The sequence below is a fragment of the Sander lucioperca genome, chromosome 20 (assembly GCF_008315115.2).
Source record: "Sander lucioperca isolate FBNREF2018 chromosome 20, SLUC_FBN_1.2, whole genome shotgun sequence".
NCBI lineage: Eukaryota > Metazoa > Chordata > Actinopteri > Perciformes > Percidae > Sander > Sander lucioperca.
The window spans coordinates 22,550,288-22,568,102 of NC_050192.1; the positions used below are offsets into that span (position 1 = coordinate 22,550,288).

Consider the following 17,815-nt stretch of genomic DNA (forward strand, 5'->3'; position numbering starts at 1 on the left):
TGTCCGTTTAGAGAACGACAAGCCACTGTTGTAGAAGCTCCGATTAGCGAAACGTCAGATATCAATGTCGTTATCAAGACATTTCTATGTAGTGTTGAATTCACTAGCTATTCCCTTATAACTTTTACGGGTTTTTTCCCAAATCACAGAAGTGATATTGACACTTGCAGTAGCAGGCAAGAGTTATTTAAATGAACTCCTAATATAATAATGTATACTTTATTTATCCCATAAGGGTAAATTACAATGTTTATTATTATACACATTACACACAGGCCTGAATTACACACACATGCACTAAATGGAGAGATATCAGAGTGAGGGGGCTGCCCATGGAAAGCAGTCGGGGGTGCGGTGCCTTGCTCAAGAGCACCTTGGCAGTGCCCAGGAGGTGAACTGGCACCTCTCCAGCTACCAGTCCACCATACTTTGGTCCGTACAGGTACTTCAACCAGCTTCCCAACCCAACTCCCTACTGACTGAGCTACTGCCTGGTGTAAATTACAAATACACTGTAAAATGCCTTGTTTTATGAGTACAGAACCTATTTGCACTACTGTAGAAGATTGGTACCATTATGGGCATTATCAGTGGGGTAATTTACGAGATACACCTTTGGTTCCATTAGCACCTGAAATAAGCCATCCGGCTGACAGCGCTAACTAGCCCAATGTTAGAGCAAGGGAAACAAGCTTCTGAGGGGGTGTTTGGCTCGAGGTCATGGTGCAACGGACTCTAGGGTGAAATTACTCCAAACCGTCCCTTTAACATAAAAAAGCTAACATCTGATAATGTTCACAAAGAAACGCTGGTTTATTCACAATATGATGTGATGTTCAGAGGCATCGGGAAATCACAGGACAGACGGTGTAAAAGTTAAACTGAGTTGTGCGACAGGAAGTTCTGATGTAGCTTCATGATGTAGCTCTGGGTAGTCATTACTGCATCCTCACCTTCTTTCATATTTCCTCCATTCTTCCATTTTTAACTAATTTTCCTACCTTTGCTTTTCTTTCTTTCTGTGTTCATTTATGTCTGTCTTTCTTTATTTCTTTGTTTCTTTAAGTCCGTCTTTTTTCCCTCTTTCTTGATTTCTTTGTTTAAAGGTCCCATGGCATGCTGCTTTTTGGATGCTTTTATATAGGCCTTAGTGGTCCCCTAATACTGTATCTGAAGTCTCTTTTATATAGACCTTAGTGGTCCCCTAATACTGTATCTGAAGTCTCTTTTATATAGACCTTAGTGGTCCCCTAATACTGTATCTGAACCCAAATTCTCTGGGCGGGCAAAGCAGAGAAAGGGGAGGTAACCTTTCCCCTTATGACATCATAAAGGGAAGATTCCTGATTGGCCCATCTGAGCTTTCATTTTCTCAAAGGCAGAGCAGGATACCCAGGGCTCGGTTTACACCTATCACCATTTCTAGCCACTGGGGGACCATAGGCAGGCTGGGGGAACTCATATTAATGTTAATTAAACCTCATAAAGTGACATTTTCATGCCATGGGACCTTTAATTCTCTCTTTCTGTATTTTTTTCTTCTTTGATTCTTAGTTTCGTTCTTTGTTCCTTTGTATTTCTTTCTCTTTCTTTCTTTCTTTCTTTCTCTCTCTCTCATGGCATTTCCTTTTAGTTTCTGTTCTGTTAAAACTACAAAACCTGTTAAATAGAAGCTTCCTTTCTTAAAAAAAAAAAAACGCAAAAAAAGTGTGAAACACAAACGAAAAAAAAAAACAGAAACCTGTCTGACCGAAAGCTTTCTCCCACTTTAATGAATCACGTTTGTTTCCTGCTGATTTTCTCTGTATCACTTCAGTAATATTTGAGTTTGGTATAAACACGTAAACTTGTAAACTGACAACAAAAAAAATCACCATCTTGTAATTCTTTTCCCCTGAATCCTCCGTATATTCCCCAAAGAAATCGTAGCTTCACTGTAGCATTTCTGTGTGTTTGTATGAGCCGTTGTTGTCTCTCTGTCTGACATGTTACAGGAGATAGAGTCTTCTGTCCTCATATCAGCTGACCTGGGAACTGCAGTAGCAACAAACAATTCATGTATTTCACTTCTTCCCCACGAAAACAAAAGATGTTTCATTATATTTTTATAGACGTAAGTTTGGTATTTAATGAGATTTTAAATGAGGAAAAGATTTTTTCCGGTGGCCGACAGGTGCAAACGCCCAATAACCCTAACCCGCCCTGCAACACATACACACAACACAACCTAATACACAAACACGCTGCAAATACACACAACACAACCTAATACACAAACACGCTGCAAATACACACAACACAACCTAATACACAAACACGCTGCAAATACACACAACACAACCTAATACACACAACACACTGCAAATACACACAACACAACCTAATACACAAACACGCTGCAAATACACACAATACAACCAAATACACACAACACCACCAAATGCACACAACACAAACAAATACACACAACCAAATACACACAACACAACAAATACACAAACACTCTGCAAATACACACAACACAACCAAATACACAACACAACCAAGTACACAAACACGCTGCAAATACACACAATACAACCTAATACACAAACACACTGCAAATACACACAACACAACCTAATACACACAACACACTGCAAATACACACAACACAACCTAATACACAAACACGCTGCAAATACACACAACACAACCAAATGCATACAACACAAACAAATACACACAACACAACAAATACACAAACACTCTGCAAATACACACAACACAACCAAATACACACAACACAACCAAATACACACAACACAACAAATACACAAACACTCTGCAAATACACACAACACAACCAAATACACACAACAAATACACAACACGACCAAATACACACAACACAACCAAATACACACAATACAACCAAATACACAAACACGCTGCAAATACACACAACACAACCAAATACACACAACAAATACACAAACACTCTGCAAATGCATACAACATAACCAAATACACACAATACAACCAAATACACAACACAACCAAATACATACAACACAACCAAATACACACAATACAACCAAATACACAACACAACCAGATACATACAACACAACAAATACACAAACATTCTGCAAATACACACAACACAACCAAATACACACAATACAACCAAATACATAAACACGCTGCAAATACAGAGACGATGCAAAATGAAAAGCGCACAATTCCCGAGAACAAATGCAACCGAAGAACGCTGCATCCTGTTTACACAACGGAAGTTCATTTTGCATCGTTTCTGTATTTGCAGCGCATTTGCTAAATGCTACGCGTGTATAAAGTGTAATGAAGATGTTTTCTTAATTTGCTTGTGGTTTTTTAGTTGCAGTGTGTTTGCCCCTGTCAGCCACCGTAGGTTTCCCCTCCCTTAAAGTTAAATCTTTGATTCACTCCCAGGTTCTTTTCCTTCTGTAGTTTGTGCTCCTGATTTTGTTAATTCCTAAACTCTTTTCACAAATAAACAATATTTTAATTTCACCGAAAACATCTGGTTTTATGTTGCTTATGGGCTCGTACGGGATTTGTAAAGTTCAGTAACTGATATGTGACGTGAAGGAAGATGTGTGTTTACCTTTTGACTTCACTGTATAATCATTATTGCTGTTGTTGTTCCGATGAGTCTCGTTTACACGTTCTCACTCCCATCGCGTCAAATACGGACGCTTGGTCAGGTGTCTTTGCCGTTGTTATGACGCTACAAGTCTACTTTAGCATCAGATCGAAACGCGCTGGGTCGGGACTATTGGCGTCACTTTTGATGAAGTAAGGTTAAGGAAAAGATGGTGGGTGGGCTTATAAATAGTACGTTTAAGGCTACGTTCACACCGCAAGTCTTAATGCTTAATTCGTATTTTTTGCTCAGATCCAATTTTTTGATTGGCTGTTCAAATTACCTTTTAAAATGTGGCCTATATCAGATTCCAGTGTGAACTGTTTGCTGTTTCGAACTGACCCACATGCGCAAAAGAACAATAACAATGACATCAGACGCAGCACGCTGTTGCACTAAAGTTAGGGAGGTTATGGAGGAAGTCAGCATTTTCACTTTTATTTCAAAATGTAATGTAATGGCAGCCGTAACATTAATGAGCATGCACTAATTAGGTCTAACACCTCCCTCTCCCTCCATTGACTTGCTCCATCACTGTTCTCCATTCTGTAGGCCTAGTCTAGTTTGTAATGTTACTGTCTGTGTCTCGGGCTAACTCCCGCCAGAGCATAATTGTGACAAATGTCGATGTAGATTGACGTAAAAGTCGCATCAAATCCTCCTCGGTTGTTCACGCTGCGGCTGCATTGATAATAATCAGACCTGGGTCTGATTCAGGACCACATATGGAAGTGGTCTAAATCTGATTTGAAGAAATCAGATCTGGGCAAGATTTAAGTGTTCACACTACTTCTGAAGAAGTCTGACCTGGTCATTGGACCCCAAAAAAAAAATCAGATTTGGGCCGCTTGCCTGCAGTCTGAACGTAGCCTAAGTCACACGCGGGACAATAACGGGACAGTTGGGTTTAGGAAAAGAAGAACGGGACATTTGGGTTTAGAAAAAGAAGAACAGGACGGTTGGGTTTAGGTAAAGAACAACGGGACGGTTGGGTTTAGATAAAGAAGAACGGGACGGTTGGGTTTAGATAAAGAACAACGGGACGGTTGGGTTTAGATAAAGAAGAACAGGACGGTTGGGTTTAGGTAAAGAACAACGGGACAGTTGGGTTTAGGTAAAGAACAACGGGACGGTTGGGTTTAGATAAAGAAGAACGGGACGGTTTGGTTTAGGTAAAGAAGAACGGGACGGTTGGGTTTAGAAAAAGAAGAACGGGACGGTTGGGTTTAGAAAAAGAAGAACGGGACGGTTGGGTTTAGGTAAAGAACAACGGGACGGTTGGGTTTAGGAAAAGAAGAACGGGACGGTTGGGTTTAGGAAAAGAAGAACAGGACAGTTGGGTTTAGGTAAAGAAGAACAGGACAGTTGGGTTTAGGAAAAGAAGAACGGGATGGTTGGGTTTAGGTAAAGAAGAACAGGACAGTTGGGTTTAGGTAAAGAAGAACAGGACAGTTGGGTTTAGGAAAAGAAGAACGGGATGGTTGGGTTTAGGTAAAGAAGAACAGGACAGTTGGGTTTAGGTAAAGAAGAACAGGACAGTTGGGTTTAGGAAAAGAAGAACGGGATGGTTGGGTTTAGGAAAAGAAGAACGGGATGGTTGGGTTTAGGTAACGAAGAACGGGATGGTTGGGTTTAGGTAAAGAAGAATGGGACGGTTGGGTTTAGGTAAAGAACAACGGGACGGTTGGGTTTAGGAAAAGAAGAACGGGACGGTTTGGTTTAGGTAAAGAAGAACGGGACAGTTGGGTTTAGGAAAAGAAGAACGGGACGGTTGGGTTTAGGTAAAGAACAACGGGATGGTTGGGTTTAGGTAAAGAAGAACAGGACAGTTGGGTTTAGGAAAAGAAGAACGGGACAGTTGGGTTTAGGAAAAGAAGAACGGGACGGTTGGGTTTAGGTAAAGAAGAACGGGACGGTTGGGTTTAGGTAAAGAAGAATGGGACGGTTGGGTTTAGGTAAAGAAGAATGGGACGGTTGGGTTTAGGTAAAGAACAACGGGACAGTTGGGTTTAGGAAAAGAAGAACGGGACGGTTTGGTTTAGGTAAAGAAGAACGGGACGGTTTGGTTTAGGTAAAGAAGAACGGGACGGTTGGGTTTAGAAAACGTGACATGCAGGACATGATCCCCAGTCTCCTGGGTGAAAGTCCTATGTTGTTTGACCCATCCACCCCCCAAAACGCCCTCCCTATGCAGAATTTCGGTCTTTCATACTACTCGCTACCGTAGTCTCTCTTAATACTACGTCACCTTCCAGCGCCGTGGAGCTGCTGCTCTATCCGGTGCGTTCTAAACACTTGCTGAAGCGTGATTCTTCCGTTGTATCTGACGCTGACAGCCAGTGACCGAGCGTCCGTAGTTTACGAGTTGGGTGTGAGAACGGGTTGGTCTCTTGCTTTCTTTTCTGCCGCCCCTCTGTACTCGGCGCTGTGTTGTCTGCAGGAATGTAGCCGTCCTCCATCTCCTCTGACCCTCCGCTGTGTCTGTATGTGACCCAGGGAGCCGCGTCCTCCATGTTTGAACCATAACCATGATAACTATAGTGCCTGATAGAGATCTTTAAATAAAAAACACATTTTATCTTCAAATGGAGTCACTTTTTCTGCCCAGCCTCACTTTATCACATGTATTTATATGTCTGGTTATACATTTATTTATTCATACTTACTTTCATTATAGTTAATGTGTGTAATCTACTAAGAGGAAAACTTATTCTGATGTTTTTTAAAGTTTTACTTCAAGGTCAATTTGAGATTTGTTCCCCAAAAAACCTACTTTGAAAAACCCTTTAAACCTTTATTTATCCAGGTAAGTCGATTGAACACAACTTCTCATTTGCAACGATGACCTAATCACATTCACACAGTTCCACATTCATTCCTGGAAGATGCCCAATACAACCACAGTCTGATCTGCTGGCCAATTAGCAGCTCCACTGGTGCAGTTGGAGGTTAAGGGCCTTGCTCAAAGGTACCTCAGTGGTGGTAATGACTTTCCCCACACTGATTTTATCTTGCTTGTCTGGGGATTGAACCGACGACTTCCCGATCCCAAGCTCGCTTCCTTAACTCCCTAAGCCACCACTGCCAGGTTTGCTTGAAGCAGTTCAGATATCCTTAGAATATTATATTTTGTTTATTTCTTTCCCTCATTCTTTCTTTATGTCTGTCTTTCTCTGTATACTTATTATTTCTCTCTTTTAGTTTAATTTGAATTAAGTTTCTTATTGTCTTTCTTTCTGTCTTTTTCATGGTATTTTCTTTCAGTTTTTGTGTGTGTTACAATTACAAACCTGTTGAATAGAAGCCTCCCTTTCTGAAAACGTATTTAGAATGTAATCATAATATTTCTGGGGATTTTTTGCCTCAATACGGTGAAATACTGAGAAAATACCCGACCTTACTCCACAGCTTTGTGGACAATAGGGACTAACATTGATATGACAATGATTTGGATTTGTTTGGATGTTCCTTTCATCTGCTCTCTCTCTTCTCTCTGGCCTCATCTTTATTCTTTTATTCACAAATCCCATCGAAACGGAGAGAGTTGAATGGCCCCCTAACAGACAAGAGGACACACACACACACACACACACACACACACACACACAAACACAAACAGGCACGCACGCACACACACAAACAGGCACGCACACACACACACACACACACACACACACACACACAAACAGGCACGCACACACAGACACACACAAAAACATGCACGCACATACACAGACACACACACACACAAACACGAATCCACACACACAAACACACGCACGCACTCACAAACAAACACACACTTGTCAGACCGCTCTATTTATAATCAGTGAATATTCATGGACCTTGGACAGTAATATCAGACCACTTATCCCAACACAAATTAGGATGAAACACAACACACAATGTTTTATCCTTTGGTGGAAAGTAACTAAGTACATTTACTCAAGTACTGTTCTTAAGTACAGTTTTAGGCTACAATTTATGCTACTTTATACTTTTTACATGGAAGAAATACTTTATTACAAGTACAAGTCCTGCATTTAAAATGTAACTGGTAAAAGTACAAAATTATCAGCATCAAAATATTCTTCAAACCACAGCAGTAAACCAGTGAAAGTCACATGAAACAGCCGCGAAATCCCACCAGACTCCATGGAAATAAACAGTACTTTTAGCGTGGATAGAGGCAGTATATTTATACATATCACGTAATTGGTCCGTCCCCTTCCTCTGTCTCTGTGTTGGCGTTCTAACCTCCGGTGGATTTCTGAGGACTATGGTTAACTGCTCCTCAGATCTCTGCAGGGTAAATCCAGACAGCTAGCTAGACTATCTGTCCAATCTGAGTTTTCTGTTGCACGACTAAAACTACTTTTGAACGTACACATGTTCCACCAAAACAAGTTCCTTCTCAAGGCTATTTTTCAGAGGCACCGTGGCTCCGTCCGGAGCTTAGCACCACCCAAGATGATTGTGATTGGTTTAAAGAAATGCCAATAAATCAGAGCACGTTTTTCTCCCATCCAGGAATGCTGTGTGGACTAGCCAGACCTTCCTCTGCAGCGCTGTGGAGGAAGGTCTGGCAATGCAAGACTAATTTAAACTAAACCAGAGTGGTGATTGTTGGAAGAGTGGAAAGTTTGTTTTGCTTTATTTAGTTTCTGTCGATTTTGAAAGAAGTGTGTTTTGCGATGAATTACAGTTAAAATAAAAGTCCTAATTATTTACATGGAGTCTGGTGGAGTTTGGTGATGGTGATTTCGAGGCTGTTTCATGTTAAACAAAAAGGATCTTACTCTTTAACTAAAAGGTCTATCTCTGTAGGGACCCTTTCCATAATGTTGTCAGACACTTAGAATAATAATCTGAGTCTGTCAGCGGCAAAAACAGAACTTTTAGTGGATGGAAACTGATGGTGCACAATTTCCCGTTGACGTTACATTGCAGCTTGTTTCCCGTTGCTTAATCCAATCAGTCACTCAGACACAAAAACATGGAAAAATAGAGTCCAGGTTGAAAAAAACAAACAAAGTTACCCTTTAATTATTCTTTCTACCAGATCAGCTTCTTTTTTTCTTCTTACTTTCTCCCTAAGCAAGCAGTCAGCAGAGCAGCTTTTTAGTGCTCTAGACTCTTGGTCCTCTGTGGCCTATTACGTAGCACCTCAACACTTCCCTCTCATCCCCATCAATATTAACAACACTACCATCAGCAGAACCAGACCCTAATCATCAACTACTTCAGCGCTGACATCAAAGCAAAATTAAAGAGCTCTGAAATGACCCCAAACTGTCTGTTAAACTTCTGACGTGTTCTGCAGTAACGCCCTAAGCTGTATTTACATCTCCATAAATCTGAGGGGGTCAAACAGGAGACAGAAGAGACAATCAAAAACATATATCTTCTGCAAAAAAAAATGTTTATTTGCTCTGACTTTTTCTGTAAAAATCCCTCAAGTCTTACTGTACGTCCACACTGCCGCCGACTTGAGCTGCAAAGAAGCTCTGGACGCCCGGTCAAGGACGCTGGTCAGAAAGTCCGGGGAAGCTGTTTGAGGCTTTGGCCGCTCTGACGTAGCAGCATTCTATGTTCATCATGGAAAAAGATCAAGCAGCCACTGCACGGCCAATACACTGACACTAGAAACCTTTTATAAATTACATATATAATGACAGAATGTGTATTGGTTGTTGGTCGCAGCGGTGTCTGTTAGCAGTTAGCTCGCTCGTTAGCCGCTGAACCGCAGCAGCGTGCAGGCAGAGCGAGCAGCCGCCAGCTGTTGATCCGTGCAGGACTTCACCGTGAGCGGACTGTTTAGAGACCATGTGACCGGCAGGTAACGTTAACTGGTCCCTATACGCAAATATCATAAATGATAGGGAACCCAGCAACGGCCATGATGAGCTTCTCCTCCTTTTTCTCTGAACTAATGTTTTGGTAGGAACCAAAGTTTACATCGTATGTTTTCCTTGGAATCAGCCAGCGTGAAGGACGTCTATATTCCGATTGGTTGCCGCTGTTGCCGAAGTTGACCTACTTTCAACTTTCTGATTGACGCTCTGGTCGCCCAAAACGCCCAAAACGCGACGCCGACAGATTTGCCGCTCCTTGCAGCTGAGAGAAGCAGCTTCCATTGAAAATGAATGACTTCCGGTAAATTTAGAAGCTCAAGTCAGCGGCGGTGTGGACGTAGAGTTACGCTTTCAGGCCACTTAAAAAATTCACTGTGTCTTAGTGGGTGAGTCCCCAAACATTCATGTAAGTGCGACACTAAATCACTATCTGGAAATCTTTTTCTGCCGTTTTTTATTCTAAACCAAAGTTTAAAACATTGGCGATTTTAGACCCTTTTCAAGCCATCTCAGTCCCCTTAAAAATTATAATAATAATGTCGCTATTCACTGGACTGTTTGAACAAACGACTTGTGTGGGCGTTTTCGGGAGGACAGTCTTGCAAATAATCATTAGTTTTTCTGTACTACGGCCACTGGAGGGCGCCGTCACTACAAACGGAATAGAGTGCGGATCGGGCCGAATTTTTGTGTCCGAGCCCGGCCCGCATCCGACAGAGCTATGACCGAACCCGGCCCGAGCTCGACAGGCATTAAGATATTTCTGTCCGAGCCCGACCTGAGCCCGACACAGTTAAAATCTAATTTTTTTCTCATACTAATGACACATGTAGGCTACGTTTTTGTGTGGAAAGCTTTTATTAAGCAACTGTAGGAAGGCATTTGGAAATGTCAACAGATGAGGTCATCAGCGCACACAGGGCAACAAGCGCACGTTAATAAGCTGTTTTAAATTTAAAATGTTCAATGTGCTAACCTTTCCTCATTGCTACATTTCCGACCGTGATCACCAAACCAGGGGAGACTCGTTACCTCCAGGGCCGACGTTATGAAATTAATAACGTCGGGGTTAAAATCCCGTTTCTAGTGAGCAAATGAATGAACTTGGCTTTAAGTCGCACACACTGGCCAGCGAGATGCGGCAGTAAAACGGTATGAAACAGTTTAAGGAAATGTCGGTTTCCATCAATCATAAATTAAATGTAGGCTACTTGGAATCTGTGATTTGGTGAGACGAATGGGAGAGGATCTTTCAATAAAAATCCTCCTGAACAATCTGTCCCCCTCACTTCTGAAATTACGGCTACGCCCTGGCTCTCTAAAGGCCCTGACACACCAACCTGATTATCGGCCGTCAGATAGTCTGGCGAGGTCGGTGACTCGAGTCTGTTTGGTGTGTTCTGTGCCGTCATCAGTCAGAGAAGCCGTCGGCTTGTTGAATCGGCCAGTGGGCAGTCGGACTCAATGACCAATCTGATTGGTGGAGCGCTAGCCCTTGACTAGCGAATCAATGCACTTATGTTAAAACACTTACCGGAAATGACGAGTGGGATGAGCGTGACGAACGCCTCTCAAAATCTGACAAAACAATCTTTTGAACTGACCTTTGTCGATCAAAAAAAAGAAAGAAAGATTCAGCAACTGTATGGCCTATTTCTCGCTTTTTCGCGTTTCGGTGAAATATTTTAGTAAAATACGAGATCGTATTCCGAATGAGCCCCCATTATGGGCAGCTGTGAAATTCGGGAGAAGCCAGACCCACATGACGCGTTCGTCATTTCCGGTTTAAATTTTTTGGGCGACAATACAGATCAGCGCCACCTGCTGTCATGGAGACATATTACGTTTCGCTCACGCGCAGAAAGTACGCTCAAGTCGGCATCGCTTCAGGAGCAGCCAGACCCACTTTTTGGACCTCGGGGAGCCGAATGATCAGTCCGATTGCCTTTTACGCCGACGTTCAGCCATCGGGTTGGTGTGTCAGAGCCTTAACATGGCTGACTTTGAAGACATCTGCTGACTTCTAACTTTGTATCTGTATAAATCTCTGCCAGGACGGAGAGATGAGGAGGATGAGCTGGAGGTTTGGTCTGTGGGGATTTCGGCTCAGCTCAGCCTCTCTGACAGGGACTCCTCGACTCTCTGTTAAGCCCCTGATAGCTGCTGTATCTGGGTTACCCAGTTCTGCTCCGGCCTTAGTGTGCCCTAGATCAATATGGAAATCAGAAAGTTTCACATATGCAAAGTAGAAAAAGTAGATGGAGCTTTTTTTCTGTTAGTGTGTCGCTGTCTGTTTTCTTTCAAAAAAGTTATAAAAGTCCTCACTCTTAAAGGAATATGCAGATATTTTTCACGAAATGCTTGTTTTTTTTTACTGGCAGTCAGATTAGAAGAGGTCAACATCAGTTTCATCTTTGGGTGTCCAGTATAAAGGATGTTTCAATCCCATTTGTACATTTTTAGCTTTCAAAGACTGAAAAGCTTGAAGATGGACATTTTTCTTCAGAGTGTTTGCTTTCGAAAAAGTCAGAAAGTTCAGTTGTCAAAATGGAAATTTGACATACAAATGAATACAAATGAATACAACAAAGTTGCTGATGATTCTCAGCTTTAGATCAGTTTAAATGTTTGTGGTCTTCCCGGTGAATACTTCTGTCAGATGCAGAGCTGCAGCCAATAATCATTTATTATTGTTTATTCTCTACATTTTTCTAAATGATAAATTCATTGATAAGTCTAAAAAATGTCAGAGAATCCTCTCTACACCAAATATAAAATCTGTAACCTGTGTGAGACTCCGAGCATAAAAAATTCAGCTCAATAATCACAATTGTTAGGGGTCCAAGCCCGAGTCTGTAAGAACCGGCAATAGCAAAGCTATGCCGTTCGTACAGCAGGGCTGTAGAACCCTATTGTTTTTCTACTGATTTTTCATCATCATCATCATCATCATAATTATTATTCTTCTCCGCGTAAAACTCCGACTACAGCCTAAACCGTACATGGTGGGGGGTTGCCGTTTTCAGGACTAGTCCCAAACGCCGCAAGGACCTCAGGCACAAACATTCACCCACTTCCACCACTAGGTGGCGCTATAGCAGAAAAAACGCGTTTGGCCCTATAACTCCCACACCGTACACCTCACATTTAAAAACCATATATCCACGCGTTCCCTGGATCCAACTGAATCACGTGATATAGGCCACGCCCATTTCCGCCTAGACTTTTATGCGTGAAAAATCGCAATTTATCAAAAACCTACTTTTTCGAACTCCTCCTAGACCGTGCGACCGATCTGCACGAAACTTGGACCGTAGCATCTCCTGAACGACCTGACAAAAAGTTAATAAAAAGAATTTTGATAGGACAAAAATTGCGCATATTACGCACGAACAAATTTGTGTAGCTAACTATGAAAACACCAACTTTCCCATATCTCGGCCAAAATAAATGCTATCAACGCCAAACTTTAGATTCTTGTTTGCCATGACCCTCTGGAGGTGCCCCACGCGTTTTACGAAGATTGGTCACTAGGGGGCGCTACAAGTACAAAAAGTTTATATCTCATGAACGGCTAATCTGATTTTTACAAAATTTGATGGGCACCATCTAGGGACACTTCTGAGGCCATGTCTAGAGTGGGGTACTGAGGGGTCAAAGTGGGCGTGGCCTATGGGACCCAAGTCTAGATTCACCACTTACACTAATGTGAACAACTTTAAATTTACAGGGTAGATAGACAATGGGTCATGGACCACACCTACCAAAAATTACACATGTGGACCACTAGGTGGCGCTATAATGTTTTTTTGCCTTTATCTCCCACATTACACATCGCACATTAGAAAACCATACATCCACGTGTTCCTTGAATCAAGCTGAATCACATGATATAGGCCACGCCCATTTTTGCTTAAAATCTTTTTCGCAAAATCGCGCAATGCGCAAAACCAACTTTTTCGAACTCGTCCTAGGCCGTGCGACGGATCAGCTCGAAACCTGGTAGGTAGCATCTCCAGATGGACCTGACCAAAAGTTACTCAAGGAATTTTGCTACGTTAAAGTATGCGCATTTGACGACCAAACAAATTTTCATAGCTAGCTACCACACACGTATCATATCATATCTCGGCCAAATTAAAAGTTATCAGCAAGGAACTTGGGATCCTTGTTCAACATGCCACTACGACGCTCTGTACCAAATTTGGCGAAGATCGGCCTTCAGGGGGCGCTATAAGCAACGTTTATTTGTTTTGGCCAATGACTCAATGCATTTAAATGGGAAAATTTGCATATGCAATATCTCTGCCACGGTAAAAGCAATCACCACGAAACTTGTGGTGCTCGTTCGGCATACGGCTCTGAGGCGCTGTACCAAATTTGGCGAAGATCGGCCATTAGGGGGCGCTATAATCAACGTAGACCAGTTTTGGCCCTTTTACTCAATTTTAAGGATATTTGCAATGGAAATATACCACAGACCTTGCAGCTCACACTTCTTAATATTTACTGATGTTTGCCTCCTACCGTTAGGTTTTTGTTTTCATTTTTGCGTGCTCCTTTGGTTTTTTACAATAAACAAACTTCTTAATCCACCTGACAAAGTTTCTACAACCTTCACAGTGGACAAATGCAACTCTTTTCTCTCACTTTTTAAATCCAATATCAACACCATTCGTAGGCGGCGATACCGTGCAATTAAACATTGCAATTGGTGCTAAGTGGAGCACCTGTCGTAGCGTGATCGGTTAAGTCGGTGGCATCGATGCTTAATTTCCCACGAAGCACCCACGGAGGAAAACATAAATCTGTGCCTATGACGCCATTTGCAACAACTTGACCGCCTCCCCTGCTCCTTCAACAACCACACCTGCCTCCCCCCTCCACCCTCTCGGTCACTCTCTCATTTTCCTCCGCTGTCTCCCGCGGTCAGGGGGGTTAAGAAGTTTGTTTGTTGTAGAGCATTCTTAAAGGCGGTCCGTACACGCTTGGAGGTGAACCGTCGACCGCTACGTTTGCGACGGCGACGTACCGCAGACGTCGCGGCTCGCGCCTCTCGATGTTTAGCGCCGTTTGCCTCCCCGCCGCCCGGCTTCGGGTTCCGCTTCCGCGCGTTCCCCCGGGCGTCGGGGGCGACTGGCGTGGGAAGCTTGGACCTCGTCATAACTGCTTGCAGTTCTAGTTTTTTTTTAGTTTTTTTACTTTTTTTGACATATTATTAGGGCTATCAAAATAACGCGTTCATTTCGATTAATTAATCTGAGAAAAATTAACGCGTTAAAAAAAATAACGCAGATTAATCCATTCCATATTGACGTTTGACCCGGAGCCGTTCTCGCCACCATTGGACTGTAAAATGAAGGAGGGAGACGAGAATGTTCTGCCTGGATCATTAACTGGAACATTTACTTGTAAAAATCTTCTTCCTGCCAACCCTGGCTACCGAAATCTGGTGCCACTGATATGTCTGCTCTTCTCTCTGATGCTCTGAAGACGATACAGGCAACACAAACACCTCTGCATGTGACGCTAGTTAACACTATACTCGACAGCAGCTAACGTTAGCCTACCGCTAGCTAGTTAACACTACACTCGACAGCAGCTAACGTTAGCCTACCGCTAGCTAGTAGCTGGATTAAACATGGTTACAATGCTGACAGCTAACGCTAAATGGTGTAAAGTTTGACTGACGTGTTTTACTGTAGAGGATTCAACACCGGTATGTAACAATCTGCAGCTACCTTCTGAAAAACAACACAGACGGTGCGTTCAATGAAACTGGTAAACTACAGCCTCGTGGTGCATTTGTAGTTATTGTAAATGTCCATTTCCATTCTGATGGTTGTTTTTGTCGTTCAACAGCAATTTACTAGTGAAATAAGTTATTGTTATTGTTATACATTATTATTAAATCATTTAATGTTGACCATATGGCCTTAGCAATAAACAAGCCGTACTTTAATGTCACCGACTGTTGTTTAGTACCCTTTTTTTTTCTTTTCTTTTTTTACTTTCTTAAAAAGTATCGGTTCAGGCACCGTTAATTATGTATGCGATTAATTTCGATTAATTAATCACAGACTATGTAATTAATTAGATTACATTTTTTAATTGATTGACAGACCTAATTATAATATGACTTTAAAAAAAATTATCATGTCATATTATACTATGACTTTTTGATAGCTTTTATCGACATACTATACCAGGACTTTTTTTTACTTTTCGTCATCATACATTCTGTTATGCTGCTGCCAGTGCTGAAGACAAGAGCAGACTGCAGAGTATCATCCCCTTTACTGAGAAGTTGATTTGCTGCTATCTGCCGTCTCTCCTCCTATATTTATTGGTTTTTATATATATTGTAATTTCGTATTAATGTTTAATTGTTTGAGTATGTATGTACCAACAAATTCCACGTAGGGTAACTTCTGTGGCAGTAAACTCCTTTCTGATTCTGATTCTGATGATTTTGTTTAACATATACTATGACATTTTTCGACCTACTATACTATGAGTATTTTTTACTTTTGTAGACATACTATACTATGACGTTTTTTCGACTTTCTATTCTATGACTTTTTTTTACTTTTCGTCATCATACTTTCTGGTACGCTGCTGCCACTGCTGAAGACAAGAGCAGACTGCAGAGTATCATCGCCTTTGCTGAGAAGTTGATTTGCTGCTATCTGCCGTCTCTCCTCCTATATTTATTGGTTTCTGTTTTATATATATATTGTAATTTCGTATTAATGTTTAATTGTTTCAGTATGTATGTACCAACAAATTCCACGTAGGGTAACTCCTGTGGCAGTAAACTCCTTTCTGATTCTGATTCTGATGATTTTATTCAACATATTATACTATGACATTTTTCGACCAACTATACTATGAGTATTTTTTACTTTTGTAGACATACTATACTATGACTTTTTTCAACATTCTGTACTATGACTATTTTTTACTTTTTTCAACATAATATACTACGACTTTTTTTTTACTTTTTCGACATACTAAAGTATGACATTTTTTTAACTTTTTTAGACAATCTATACTATGACATTTTTCCGACATACTATACTACGACCTTTTTTTGACTATTTCTGATGTACTATACTATGACTTTTTTTTGACATACTATACTATGACTTTTTTTTTTTTTTTTTTAACTTTTTTCGACATACTATACTATGACTTTTTTAAACTTCTTGTTCGATATACTATATTATGACTTTTTTTGACATACTATACTATGACTTTTTTTATTACTTTTCGTCATCATACTTTCTGTTATGCTGCTGCCACTGCTGAAGACAAGAGCAGAGTGCAGAGTATCATCCCCTTTGCTGAGAAGTTGATTTGCTGCTATCTGCCGTCTCTCCTGGATCTGTACGCCTCCAGGACACTGAGGCGGGCAGGAAAGATTCTAGCCGATCCCTCTCACCCTGGAAACAATATGTTTGAATCGTTACCCTCTGGCAGCAGGCGTCAATCAGACCCTCCCTCAGTCCCCTCACGTGGGCTCCATAGCTCAGGGGTTAGAGCACTGGTCTTGTAAACCAGGGGTCGTGAGTTCAAATCTCCCTGGGGCCCTAATACTTTATAAAGTATTCAGGATCAATAAAGTATGTATATATATGTCTGTCTATTTAGTTGCTACACTGTGTACTTACAATCACCCACCCATTGCATGCAGTGCTTAAACTACTTAAACAGCTATTTTGTATATATATATATATATTGGTTTCTGTTTTTATACATATTGTAATTTCGTAATAATGTTTAATTGTTTGAGTATGTATGTACCAACAAATTCCACGTAGGGTAACTCCTGTGGCAGTAAACTCCTTTCTGATTAGAAAGGAACATTATCGAGTAAATGTCCTTAGTTTTCGTCTTTGTCGATCTTTCATAGAGCAAATAACGTTATATCTCACCGACCATGACATTTCCCGTAGATATGTATAGTTTCCGACTGGGAACCCAGAAATTCCGACATTCCACGTCAAATTGAACACAACATGTCCGTGGCTCCGTGCCATCATAGCGGTACCGAAAGTCGGAAGAAAGCGGCAGTCCTATTTGATTATGACTGTGTCAGATAAAAGCGCCTTGCAGTGGAAGGTGGTAAAATATGTGGACAATTTATTACAGGGAAAAAAATCACACGAATTCGAAAGTGCATTTGAGAAGCGCACACAAGCTAGGAGGCTAACCTAGCTTACCTTAACAAGGTAAAGAAGAACGCAAAGCCCCCTTTCCCCGAAAAAGAAGCTAACCCCGGTAACGTTAC

The 17,815-nt window shown here is 41.4% G+C and overlaps 2 long non-coding RNA genes and 1 other non-coding gene across 3 annotated transcripts in view; 2 read left to right on the forward strand and 1 right to left on the reverse strand.

Moving 5' to 3' along the window:
* Positions 1 to 2,311: 2,311 nt before the first annotated feature.
* On the reverse strand, positions 2,312 to 15,493 carry LOC116052009. The gene is made up of 4 exons (XR_004105472.1): positions 15,480 to 15,493; positions 10,859 to 10,862; positions 3,170 to 3,501; positions 2,312 to 2,341 (listed from the first exon to the last, which is right to left on the reverse strand). It is a non-coding gene; the product is annotated as an uncharacterized LOC116052009 (long non-coding RNA).
* Positions 15,494 to 17,042: 1,549 nt separating this feature from the next.
* On the forward strand, positions 17,043 to 17,115 carry trnat-ugu. The gene has a single exon. It is a non-coding gene; the product is annotated as a tRNA-Thr (tRNA).
* Positions 17,116 to 17,152: 37 nt separating this feature from the next.
* LOC118494028 overlaps positions 17,153 to 17,815 on the forward strand; it is a 23,525-nt gene continuing 22,862 nt past the window's right edge. Inside the window, exon 1 of the long non-coding RNA XR_004896116.1 lies at positions 17,153 to 17,165. This is a non-coding gene — a long non-coding RNA (uncharacterized LOC118494028). The remainder of the gene's footprint in view (positions 17,166 to 17,815) is intronic.